Source organism: Pinus tabuliformis, chromosome 6 (assembly GCF_031772625.1).
Source record: "Pinus tabuliformis cultivar Carrire ecotype Pingquan chromosome 6, CPIR1, whole genome shotgun sequence".
Taxonomy (NCBI): Eukaryota; Viridiplantae; Streptophyta; class Pinopsida; order Pinales; family Pinaceae; genus Pinus; species Pinus tabuliformis.
The window spans coordinates 960,937,642-960,951,671 of NC_142292.1; positions in this window are offsets into that span (position 1 = coordinate 960,937,642).

Below are 14,030 nucleotides of genomic sequence, written 5' to 3' on the forward strand. Positions count from 1 at the left end.
CCCATATTTCTTTTGAATTCTTTTTCAGTTTGACCATTTTTCATCACTTCCCAGGCCTCCATAATGATATTGCTTGCTTAAACATTGGGAGTTACAGATAACAGGCCCAAGGATCCATGCTTGCTGACTTACTATTTACATTTCCATTTCTACCCATTTGCAGTTGCCCTTTTTGCTCGGTTTCCCTGCATTTTTGATGGCCTTGGAACTGTAAACTGTTAGTGTATGTGGAGATTTTGGATTAGATCAAATAGGGAATGGTGGTTCTAACTTCTAAGTTAGCTTAGAACACCATGTTCTCTGACTGCAATTTAATTCTGTTGAAGAGCATTGCCATCATCATGGGGAGGGGTTGGTGGTTCAGTTATGCCAAGTAAGTTTTCTAATCAGTTGGGTTTTTGTGCCAAAATATTTATTGGAATGAAAAGAACCTAGATGATCCTAATGGTGTTATGGCCAATAACCCAACTGCCCAAAATTCAGTGACAGTTGAAACTGATCTCGCCTTGCAAATTGTTTGAGCCATGCTAGGATTGGATAGTGCTGCTTTGAAAGATGATTTATGATTTCATGTTTGTTATTGCAACTAAAATCCTTCGTAGCCTTCCTTTCAGGGGAGGAATCAAACAATTGCCATTACCTGTTTCTTGCTATGGTTTTGTCATTTCTTTTGGTCAGTGTATTCAAAGTGTTTCATTTTGGGGTTTTATTGCTTTGCTTCCTCATGATATGACTTTTGGGTTATTCTTCAGTAGGTCTGGTTGGTTTTATAGTTGCAACAAAACACCTCTGAGGATTGCTTGCATAGTGATGTTGGCATGAAATGATCAGCTGCTCTATTAAATAGACAGGGTCTCATTGTATAGTATTAGAGACCGCAGGGATTTAATTTCAAGAGCTATGCTGGAAAGATATTGAATTTTGTGAGAGAAGAAGAGACTAGCTTACTGTGGGAAAAAATTGTGAAGTCAACCTATACACAACCTGGACACCTGCGTTTTTCAGAGGTATGCTAATCAAGCTCATTCCAAATTGTGACATTTGACCTTGATATTTTTCTGCTTTGGGATTTTTTTGTTCTTGAATTTTTGAGTTAAAGAATGCACTCAAAATTTTGAAAGTTTGCAGCTGCCCCCTAGAATTCTCAAACAACACTTAAACTCAAGCAAAGAGTACATGCTACAATATCAGTTCTCTAAATTATTTTGTGCTTCATGTTTCCAGGAACTTAATCGCCAGGCATCACCTAGCAGTTTGCATGGCAATCGACCTCAATCTTGAGCTGATTATTAATTTTTTATGGCAGAATCATCATCTCCTTGCAGTTATAGTTGTCTTTTGATGTCCATGAAAGTGAATAAAATCAGCCTTTCCAAGTTTGTTTGGAAAGCCATCTCACAGATTCTCTGATCAGGGAGTCAGCTGGTTCGTATAGCATGGTGACAAGGTGCAACAGGTGGAAGTCATAACTAATAAAGTCATGTTCACACTAAGAATATATTAGATTTGTTTTCAGATGTTTAGTCTAACCTTAGATCACTTTCCTGTAGAACGATCTGGTTATTGTTATACCTTTTCGGCTATATTATGTATCAAGAGTTATCTATTCTTCGGAACAGAGCTATAATAGCAGTTCCATGGCTATTTGTGTTGTGAGCCTCCTCCAAGTGAGACACCCATTGCTTTGGAAAGCAGAGTTAGTGATGGAGTTTTTCAAATGTCATTGTAATTTGTAGCATATTTCACTATATTTATACAAAATTGTATTCTTTTAGTATATGCTTGGGAAGATAAGGCCTGTAAAGCACCATGGTTTTTCAACGAGTTTTTTTTGTAAAGTTTGATCTGTGTAACTAGCCATACGGCTAAGCGGTTATCTTGTCTATGGAGGATATTGGCAGCTTAATGGATCCTTGTTCTTCAATCAGTGAGGAGGAGGAAAGACAATATTATTGTAAAAGTTGCAATTATTATGGACAATACATAGATAACAACCCATATACCAAAGAGGGTGCAGAAGGCATTACACTGGATTTAAATCTAATGAACAAAAGCTCTAATATCATACTAATCTGGTCTCTGGGTGCACCATAATTTAATTCATTTAGTAAATGAACTGATTTAATCTGTTATGATTGTGAAAATAGGTCCAGAAGGCATTACACTGAAACATTTTGGATTTAAAATCTAATGAATAAAATTTCTAATATCACACTAATCTGGTTTCTGGATGCACCATAATTTAGTTCATTTAGTAAATGAACTGATATAATCTGTTATGATTGTGAAAACATAGTGATGTCATATGTAAACTAGCCTTGGCTCCAAAAAACCATGAGCACAGGCCATCTCTAGGCCATTCACACAACCAATTTTACATCTCTATAGAAACATAGCTATACAATTATTCATAAGGCTTCAGGATATATGAATTAATCAAGCTGCTCACTGCTACACTCTAATTAACATATAATATAGAAATAACCTTGACACCTTGATATAAATGAAAGTGATGCTTGTGATAATAGTACATGGGCTCCATAACATAGCATTCCACCTCTTTATGCATTACACAGGATCCAAAGATGAATTATATGGTACAACGAGTAATCCTCCTTTTAGATATATTATTTGACTTGGTCGGTGAGTTATTAATCCCCATTTTAGATATATTATTTGACTTGGTCAAATGTAAAGTGATATTCATTTTAAACTTGGAAGTTTTAAGAGAGCTTCGAACTCATTGTAACGTTTCTTTGAAAACAACTCTGCTTTACTTACTAGTTTGATATGTGTAACTAGCTATACAGCTAAGCGGTTATCTTGTCTATGGAGGATATTGGCAGCTTAATGGATCCTTGTTCTTCAATCAGTGAGGAGGAGGAAAGACAGTATTATTGTAAAAGTTGCAATTATTATGGACATTACATAGATAACAACCCATATACCAAAGAGGGTGCAGAAGGCATTACACTGGATTTAAATCTAATGAACAAAAGCTCTAATATCATACTAATCTGGTCTCTGGGTGCACCATAATTTAATTCATTTAGTAAATGAACTGATTTAATCTGTTATGATTGTGAAAATAGGTCCAGAAGGCATTACACTGAAACATTCTGGATTTAAAATCTAATGAATAAAATTTCTAATATCACACTAATCTGGTTTCTGGATGCACCATAATTTAGTTCATTTAGTAAATGAACTGATATAATCTGTTATGATTGTGAAAACATAGTGATGTCATATGTAAACTAGCCTTGGCTCCAAAAAACCATGAGCACAGGCCATCTCTAGGCCATTCACACAACCAATTTTACATCTCTATAAAAACATAGCTATACAATTATTCATAAGGCTTCAGGATATATGAATTAATCAAGCTGCTCACTGCTAGACTCTAATTAACATATAATATAGAAATAACCTTGACACCTTGATATAAGTGAAAGTGATGCTTGTGATAATAGTACATGGGCTCCATAACATAGTATTCCACCTCTTTATGCATTACATAGGATCTAAAGATGAATTATATGGTACAACGAGTAATCCTCCTTTTAGATATATTATTTGACTTGGTTGGTGAGTTATTAATCCCCATTTTAGATATATTATTTGACTTGGTCAAATGTAAAGTGATATTCATTTTAAACTTGGAAGTTTTAAGAGAGCTTCGAACTCATTGTAACGTTTCTTTGGAAACGACTCTGCTTTACTTACTAGTTTGGATGTGAAAGATGCATGTACATCAGGGTAACGGAATGCTGTAAAGGTTACCTAAATTGCCATTGAGCAGGTAGTGGTGTACAAGTACTTGAGCTCTGAACAGTTTAGGGTTGTTGCTAGTTTTGGGTTGTTACAAGTGGTAACATTGATTAGTTTTGGCATGCTATTGAAGGGTTCTTGCCATATTGTGTGGATACTGAATGGAGCATTGTTCTAAATGTTTGATAACCTACTCTGTTCCATCAGGATTCTTGTAGTTGTTGTGTATATGTTAATAAGCATGGTATTTTGTTACATCTTTCTTCGTTACACTTTGATGAATATGGATGGTGATGATGTACTTCCCTGTTATGGTTTATGGCATACTTTTTATGGTCGCACATCACCGTTGATTCTGGTGTAAAGTCAATAGTGAGTGTTCTTGATTAGATGATGAGCTATGGCCATTAGCTGAGTTAGACCTGTGGTAACGAGATGGCCAATATTATGGGGCATTACGCTTTAACTTTCTAGTTGTTATTGTTGGTGTCATTCTTGCAAATTCCAAAGCCTTAGTTTTTGGTTCCGGTGCTGGAAACATGGGACACTAGACTCTAGAGCATTTCTTGTGCTTGTAAGAAAGGTGTCCTAGTTGGAAGATTAGTGTGGGTGTGATGAACAAGGGACATGTCAAGAAAAACAAATGTCAAGAAAATGCGGGATTAAGATTTTTGAAGCAGAATTTATCATTATGATTTTGACAAAGTTTAGGGACTCCATATTTTTAATCTTTTGGGTAATTTTGAAAGATGAGCGTTTCTTCACTTGTGTTCTTTATTTATTAAGATTATGGCATCTTCAAAGGCATCATGGGCATGTAGGGCTTCATTGATATATGCGTACATTGCATCATTCTAGGGCAAACCATGTACCTAAGAAAATTCACTTCATACTAGGTTAGAGTTTGTCATTATTATGCATCAATGTTCCTAGGAGGGTTTCATGGTATGAAATTCTTCATCTCAAATTAGATCACGCATCAACTATTTTCGGCTTGTCATCATATAGATATGGATATAGCTAGGGTTTGCATCAGAAATGACTTATACTTCTTAAATGTTGTGAAAACCAACAAACCAAATGTAAATAACCCTATTTTGTTACTTTCATTTATTCCCATGGCATCCATCCAGGTGGAAATCAACACTGTATTAAAGAGGTAGCATCTGAAACTTGAAAGTAAAATTAAATTCAAACGGAGCTACAATAATCTTCGCTGAACCACTAGTAGGTTAAGAATAATTAGTTCACCTCAAATATAATGTACATAATTGGACACATGAATTCAATTATAACATGATTGGACATCTAAGGTGAATGATATTACAAAACGAAAAAAAAGTACATTAACGAGTTCTTTACTGAAAGAACCACGGTATTAGAATCCCTAGAAAAATGACAACCATGGTGTATACACATAGTCGAGACCTATACTGATGATGATCAATGTCTTCCAGTGGAATGAACGATGATCCTGAATCATCTCTGGCACCTGCATCTACACTTGAGATTGCTCCAACCATTAGATCAGTAGACATTTTATGGATCTCCGCAAGGTGCTTTATTGTAAAAGAATTAAATCGAGCACTCCAGATTTTTGCCTCTCTGTAGAGGGGCTTAAAATTGTCTGCTTGAACATTGTAGATGCCTTCCATGTGATTACAGATTAAATCTGAGTTTGTCAGCACTGTTATGTTATTCACCCCATTGTGTTTTGCCTCTTTTAACCCCGCAACAAGTGTAATGTAGTATGCTTCGTTATTGGTTGTCTTTCCCTGCACTTCCCATATTCTATAAATCACATGATTTTTTGCCCCATTATGAAGGACAAATTTTAAAGATGCTCGACCCGGATTTGGGCGGCATGATACTTCAATGCACAGTGTCCACTTTTCCACCATTCCGTGAGCTTAGAAGCACTGCATAGTGACAACAACAAAATAGATTCATGTTAGAATACTTTAATATGACAAAATATCGTGATTGAAATTGATTATTTTTATGCTACCTCAAGTTTGAATGCACATCCTTGAAAAATAACAGAAAATCAAATATCAGTGATAAGACTTTGGGCATAAAGAGTTAATAATGCATGCATGCTCATGAAAATGAGGATGTAGCATGACAAGAAGAAATGAATCATTTAAGACAAACCTTGTCATGCTATCAAGGATTCTAAGGACTTCAAAATATCATCTTTTACTAAGATTGACTAAAGAAACCCTAGAAAATGGTTTTTCCTATTACATTTTCAAAAACATTGCTATATCCAGCGATTCCAATTGCAGTTCACTGTTAGTGTTTTCCAGAGCTATGGCTCACATCTTGAAAGAGGGATTGCATTGGGTGGAGGGTTCCAAATAGAGAGAACGCTCCTATGCTTATCCAGATCACCATCAACAAGATGCAATATCCAGGAAGTCAAATCATGTGTGCTAAATGTTTCCAATCTATGAAGTCAAATCATGTGTGCTAGCAGGATCTGCAATCCAAAACATAAATTGTTTAGCTTGGTTGCTGCCCATCTTGGATGTTCGCAGAATCTGCAGTACAAAACATAAAATGTTTGACTTTGCTGCTGTCCACCCTAGATGTTCCCAAAATTTGCAATTCAAAACTTTTGGGTGTTGTCTCATGACCCCAAAATTTGGTCCACACCATGAATTTCTGGACAAAATCTTGTGAGAAAATTTTGGGGAAATCCGTGGGAGTGTTTAAATCGTTGTTTTGATGGCGGAAATGGATTGGCACCATAAAAAAAAGGCTTGGACACAAGTTGCTAAATATTGCACTGATATAACTATTATGATGATTGATGTTTGCATTGTCTGCAAGTTTAAAGAAATAAACTAATACCTCTTTGGCCAAGTGGGCATGGATAAGGAATTTCAAAAATTGGTGGAGATTAAGTAGAAAGAAATTCATACCTATAGCCTCTGATGTTGTTACAGAGGAATCGGTTAGGATGCCATTAAATGTGAAATTCTTGTTGTCCGCAAACTGAAGATATTCCCTTACTGGGTCATAGCTGTAATTTGGCAAAATTAGCAGCAAATATTTCCAGCCCTGCAGAGTGTGCATCTTGTAGAATACTTGTAAGTGCTTCTAAATACAAGTTTGTATCGACCGAGCAAATGTAGTCCTTTGGAACCATGATTCCAACAACAAATTTCCTCACAAATGCTAAGCTTTTTACGAGGGAACCATATGTTGCATTTGTTGATGGATCTACATCATCTTTACCAAGAAGCAACAATATTAGCTTTGTCTTTGTTTTTCTAAATTTTTGTACAATGGCTTGTAAAAACCAAATCTCAGTGGAAGAAATGTTGTTCAAAGTCAATGATTTAGATACATATATCACAGAAGAGGACATGATTAAGTTCTGGTTTTTAAAAAAAACAGAGTACTGATACGTATCAAGAAAAATGTAAGTATCCAAGATGATGAAAACAAAACTCCACAATTGTGAAATGAAAAAATAGATATTGACATTAGAAATATAAACATGTACATTCAACCAAACTGTCGCTGGTTGATATTGAGTTATGTCATCTGGTTGAAGCAATGGATAGATATTGTCAATGCATAAGAGCGGGACTAAAATGAATGAATTGCAGGAAAAAATGGAAGCATGAGATTCTTGTAATAATTCAAATTTAGCAAAATCAAGAAATTCCACTTTGTAAGTATAGATTCCCCAGTTTAAATCTCCATAAGATATAATATCTATTTGACTTTGGTCATCAAAGGTCACACTACATATTTTTTGTTATTATAAGAGGGCCTCAGAGAGCCGGTTAAAATAAACGTGTACCATGGCATTACTGCATGTAAAGTAGGCTCTTTATCTAGTTTTGGTAAACTCTTATGCATCTAGGTGATTTTCAAACACATCATTTATAAGAAAGGTAGTCTTTAGTTATTTTATTTCCACAGCTTGACAGAAAGAATGAATATATAAAGAACCAAGTTGGACAAGCTATTCAGGTGGGAAATAACAGATATGTGACAGGTTCTACCAGAATTTTGGTACAAAGAAAAAAGGCATTTCATAAGATAGAACAAAATAGATCTGAATAGATTCAGACTAGAAATCTAAGAAGATGGAGGCGTTCCAGAGTGCTAGGGTTTCAGGAGCGAGTTTCTGCGCCGACGCGGCTCCAAGGATCTTGACTTGCAATGGATCGAATAATCGTATGGCCGCTGCATACCCTGGAACCGTTGGTTCTGTCTGGTATTGGATTGGATCTACAAAGGAGAAGGGTACCAATGGTGTGCAGCGACCGGTGTGTATTCCCTCTCGCAGGATGCAGGGAGAGCTCCTCAGGACGGCACCAGAAACCGCAGGCACGCAGATGGTTACCCCAAAACATCAGATTTTCTTATTGGTTCTACTTGATACGCCCTCTTGCGCGAATGGTTTTTACGCCTATGGGAGGAAAAATCGGTTGGCAGTCTCCATGCTCCATCTTGGAGAGATGCGGATTCGATCTGATGACATAGGGCGGTTCTTTAAGGGAAGAGCCGGAGATCAGTTATGGGACGGAACCAGTGAACGCCTCTCGTGGCGTATGGAGGCCGTTATGCACTTGGGTGCGCAGGGATGGGCTCCAACCCTCTCGCCGCTGCATGGTTCATTTCCAGGCAGCAGGGTATGGACAAATATAGTAGATCCGGGGTGGGCTTACCAGAACTGGCCAGATCAAGGCAGAAGCACAATGAAAACTTGTCAGATCCAGAAAAAATGGGATCTGATCAAGTCAAACACAGCAGAGATGAAACAAATCTTCATCAGATCTGCAGAAGGCAAGCACATTTGTGTACAGATCTGGGAACAAATGAGTGTGCTGGAGCTGAAAAGAGAGATCCAGGAAAAACTAGGAATCCCAGCTGTTCTTCAAATCCTAATTTTTGCTGGGAGATGCATGCAGGAGCAACACTCTCTACAGTACTACAAGGTTGAAAAGGATTCAACTATTATTCTCAGTCACCGATTGAGAGGTGGATCCAAGGGAGCTCCTTCAAAACCTACAGGAAACTACCGAGATGCAGCCAAAGGGAAAGAATCTTCAAAGGGGAAAGAAACCACAGATGCCAACATGCCCCCAGGACAGCATATTGTGGATCAAATGCCAGAGAGTCCCTCCATCTTGCTGGAAACTCCAGAGGTAAAGTATATTTTTACAGATCTCCAAAGAAACGCTGTTATTTGTAGATTTAATGGTTTCTGGCCCAAAACGGATGCATTGTATCAATGGATCCACACAGTATGGACCAAAGACTATCATATCCACCTCTGCTCGAAGGGTTTTTTCATAGTAACCTTCCTTGTAGCAGAAGAAAGGGAAAAAATATTCAATGAAGGACCATGGTTCTGGGGCAGTGCGGGATTGTTTGTTACCCCATGGTTCTCGGAGTTTGATGCAAATACTATGGTGGTGTCAAGGATGCCAGTATGGGTGAGGTTGCATAATCTCCCGCTACATTTTTGGCATTTCAAGACCTTAGCAGCTATAGGGAATACCCTTGGAAGAATGCTAAAGATTAACACAGAGAGGCACATAAAAGGAATTTTTACGTTCGCTAGGATATGTGTAGAGGTAGACCTTAGCCAAGGATTACCTGAAATCATTTTTCTGAACTTCAACAATATATAGTGGAAACAGCCTTTGGACTATGAGAATACAGCATTCAGATGCAGGGGATGTCAACAAACAGGCCACCTGTTCAATGCATGCAAAAATCTCAACAGGGGCAAGCCACAGCAAAGAAAACCCAAAGGATGGCAGAATATAGATGATGTAAAAAAGAAGAAAGCTGCGGAAAAGAAAGCTCCTTCGGTAACAGAAGACGAAGAAACAGAAGCAGAGGAGGATGATATCACCATAGAGGAAGATGAAATAGAAAACCAGAAGGAAAAAACAGCAGACAACAAGGCTTCACAATCTCACTCAGAACAGACAGAAACACAGCAAAATCAGGCAGAGAAGATAAACATGGATCAAAGCATGGGAGGCATCAAAAGGCAGCATCATTCGGATACTTCAGACTCAGACAAAGAAGCAAGGTCTCCGAATGAAACAACACAGATAGTCATTGCTTCGATCGAGCCTTCTCTGGGAGAATGGCGCAAGGTCGAAAAGAAAAAGGGGAGAAAAACTTGAAACATCTGCCGGTTTTCAGGTTTTTCAACCCTTTTTCTTTTTCTCTTTTCTTTTCTTCATTTTGTGCACGTTAGGTTTCTAACGTGGCGTGGGGTGCGTCTGCACTCGAGCCCTTGTGGCAATCTCATGAATGCTTCATTGCATCTGCTAGTGTAACTTTTTCATTAATTCTTTTAATAAAAGGTTACCGTTTTTTTCTTTGGAAAAAAAAAGATAGAACAAAATAAATAATATGCATCCATAAAATTTTATATTGGTCCTAAAACAAAATCATAACCTGCTCTATGCTTTCACTTCCCCTGAAATATTGTTGATAGGGATTGCTAACTCTAACCCCTATTTTGCAAACCAATTTTTGGCTCCAGTTTCCTCGCTGCATTGACACAGTTCAAAACATGGGTAAGATTCATCAACCATACACTTGGTTAACTTTCCTTAACATTTTCCTTTAGATTGAAATGATTAAATAACTGAATATTAAAAAGCATTGAAATGAGTAAGCAACTTTCTATTAAAAACTAAGAAAAACATTATCTTGGAAAATAAAGTGTCCTCTTTTCCCTGTATAAAGAAAATGCTTTTACTTTTAAACAAAAGTTCAAGGTTTCTGATCAATCAGTGTTTCAAACCCTGTTTAGAAGAGGAAAATGGTACAATAAGACATTAAAAATGGCTCAAAATTTCAAATTAATGAATGTGAAACTCTGTTTATAATAGGTAATGGTCTCAAACTCTGTTCAGAATAGGAAAATTGTACAATAAGATATGAGACTTGCTTATAGTAAAACTTTCATTATGCTTGAAAAATTCACCTAATTCAGCTGCAAATTATTATCCGATTGAAACTCCATTTGCTATATATTGAGCTGATTCCTGATTTTAATACTTATTAGACATTTGAATGACAACTTTGCGCAGTATATATAACTGCAAGTCACAAAACAATTGATTTTTTTTAGCACATTCGGTTACTTTCTGTAAGCAAAGGGGTTCTCTTTTAGGTAAATTTTCAGGTAATTAAGTTGATCTGCATTCTTGATCTGCGCTAGTGGCTCTGCATTGTAAATTAAAGCTGATGAACTAGCGCATCCATTATTACTGTAATTTTAATTTACCTCATGCCCGGGATTGCCTGCGAGGTGGGTGCAACTGTGAGCGCCAGGGATTGCCTGCGAGGTGGGTGCAACTGTGAGCGCGGGCGGTGTTTCCTTCCGTCGGGTTGCAGAGGCATATCAGAGCAGCTTCGAACGGGAGCGCGAATGATGAAAATGGCTCTTTTGGTGCGAGGGCAGGTTTGAAAAATGATCCGGTGCCAGCTTGGGGGTGGTGGGTTCGGCGTTCCCGGGAAAGGAATGACGCGATGCGGACGGCCGGCCGGATAAATGATGGCATGACGATGGATGCGGGCATGAGGCGATGGATTCGGGTATGAACATCCATGGTAGAGTCAGCCTCCATACGGGCATTTAATGCCCTATGGCAGGCTGGTTAGTTCTTGCCTTTTATCCACACGCGTGTCAATGATGTTTAAGCTCAGAAAATGGAAGGAAACTAGACGGAAAATGATCTACTATTCTCAGGTAGCTTCGACCCATCTTCGCAGCAGCTCCAAATGGGCACGATTTCTGCAAAGGACCTCCCAAGGGGCTGAGAATTGTGCTAGAATACTAGACTGTCGAATAAATAGGGATGGAAATAAAACTAGAAACTAAATTCTTTGGTATACGGTAATTATATTGAAAATAAAACCAGAGCAATAAATTCTTGGAGAATGAACAGAGATGAAAATAAAACTAGAAAATAAATTCTTTGGTATACTGTAATTATATTGAAAATAAAACCAGAACAATAAATTTGTTGGTACACTAATTCCCAGGAACCAAATTCTTATACACTTACACCGAATTCGAGATATATTTGCTTGTTGACACCTTGAAGTTAATTTAATTGTATTTATTTGTCATTGTTTTAATTAAATTATTTTAGTTTATTAATAATTATTTTTTTTCAAATTTAATTAAAAAAATTAACAATTTAAAATTCATTGAATTAATATTTCATTTGGTATGTTTTTATGGAGATGTTAGAATTAATTATTACTCACATTATTATGTGTAACAATATCTATTTTCATTAAAGTTAAAATTTTGTTCATTTTGGTAAAAAACAAAAAAATAATCTAAACAAAAAAATAATTATACAAAACATTTAAATAATCTCAACTCATAAAAAAAATTGCAGATGTAAAACTGGATCCCTCTCGCTCGTATTAGATCTATATTTAAGATGGCCTTGTAAGCTCTCTCGCATATGTATTCTATTAAGATTTAGTACTATATTTATTTAATAGGTTTTTTATTGAAAATGGGGAAGTGAAATTTAATTGCACTCACTATGACATTATTTGCAAAAGTACCACAAACCCACTAATATTTTGCATAGAATAAATTTATGTGAAAAGTCATCCAACTTTTAATAAATACCACCAATTTGGGAAGACGGGAAATAATGTTAAAATGTTTTGTAACACGTCATAGCCAACTAATTGCACCTTTCGGGACAATGCTTCATAATTTGGCCATTTAAATCTAAGCCCAAAACACACTAAAATTTGTGAAAGTCCGCATGTGAATTGATGATGCCACAAATAGTTTCAAAAGTTTTTCAAGCAAGAAATACAAGTCTCTTTAAACAATTAACTTTTTTCCATTGTCAACAAGAAGGAAAAGTAAGAAGGTGCAACGTGCTTAATGTCCTGTCAAGTTTATGATGAATGTTTTGGAAATTAATTTTTTCTAATTCAAAAATTTAAAATATTATATATTTTGTTTTATTTAGTTATTTTGTGCTTTTGATTTTTGATTTAATTATTTTGCATTTTTTAATTTATATTCAATTTGTCCACGGCGCCTTGAATGGACGGTGATTGAGTGCTCTTTTAAGGCCTTGAATGGACGGTGATTGAGTGCTCTTTTAAGGCTCTCCTTGATGTGAAGTCATCCGTTCCCGTTGGATGGGAGCAATATATTTAACATGTTGAAAATGTAATCTTGCTAAGCTTATACAAAAAAATTATATTCAATTTTAATTTTTAAAGTAATGTAATTATAAAATTACCATATAAACTATCAAATAGCATATTAAGTCATTATAAAATAATAAACTACATCATATAAAAAATAATGTCAATTAATATATATTAACTACATTTATTAATCACATTTCCTAATATATTTATACTAATTTATTATTAATCACATTTTAATTTTGATTCTAAAATCTCACTTTCAATTATACTCATTTATATTTTTCATCCGAGAATCTTTATTGCTAAATGCTTGAGATCATAGACTAACTTCAACGCTATCTTTAATTAAAGCAATTATAAATTTAGTCAACATACTTGTGGACTAGACTCAAAATCCATTGATGGAAATCCCACTAACTTGATAGAATTCCCACCAAATTGTCACAAAATGAAATATTGTGATTCAAAAGTTACAGATAGAGAAAAGAATCTTTTAAATATACCTAATTGTGGACAAAATTGCTATTATACATTATTTAAATTACATTTAAAAAAAATTCCCCAAATTCTTCTATTGAATGCAATGTTTCACTTGGAAATATATGGCAGTATGATTTAAATTATATTTTAAAGAATTTCACCAAATTGTCTTAGTGAATGAAACGTTCCACTTTGATAAATATGGAGGTAATTAAGTAATGTAATGGTTAGCTAAATTATTATTTTACATTGCTTAGCTAACATAATTTTTAATCTAGATTTTAACAATACTTTTTTCAAAGTCAAAGAGATAATGGTTAGTTAAATTATTATTTTATATTGTTTAAATGATATTTTTAATTTTTGTCAAATACTCTAGTCATTTTGAAAGGTTATAAGGTAATTAATGCAAATTTAAATTTTTTTATATCTTTTTTAGAAAACATTAGAATCTGGTGAAATTGTACTAGTCAATTATGCCTAAAATGAAATAAAAGTTAATATCTTAACATAAAAAATAATCACAATTTTATTAAAAATTATATCACCTAAAATTAATATTGTAATTGTGTCTTTATTACATA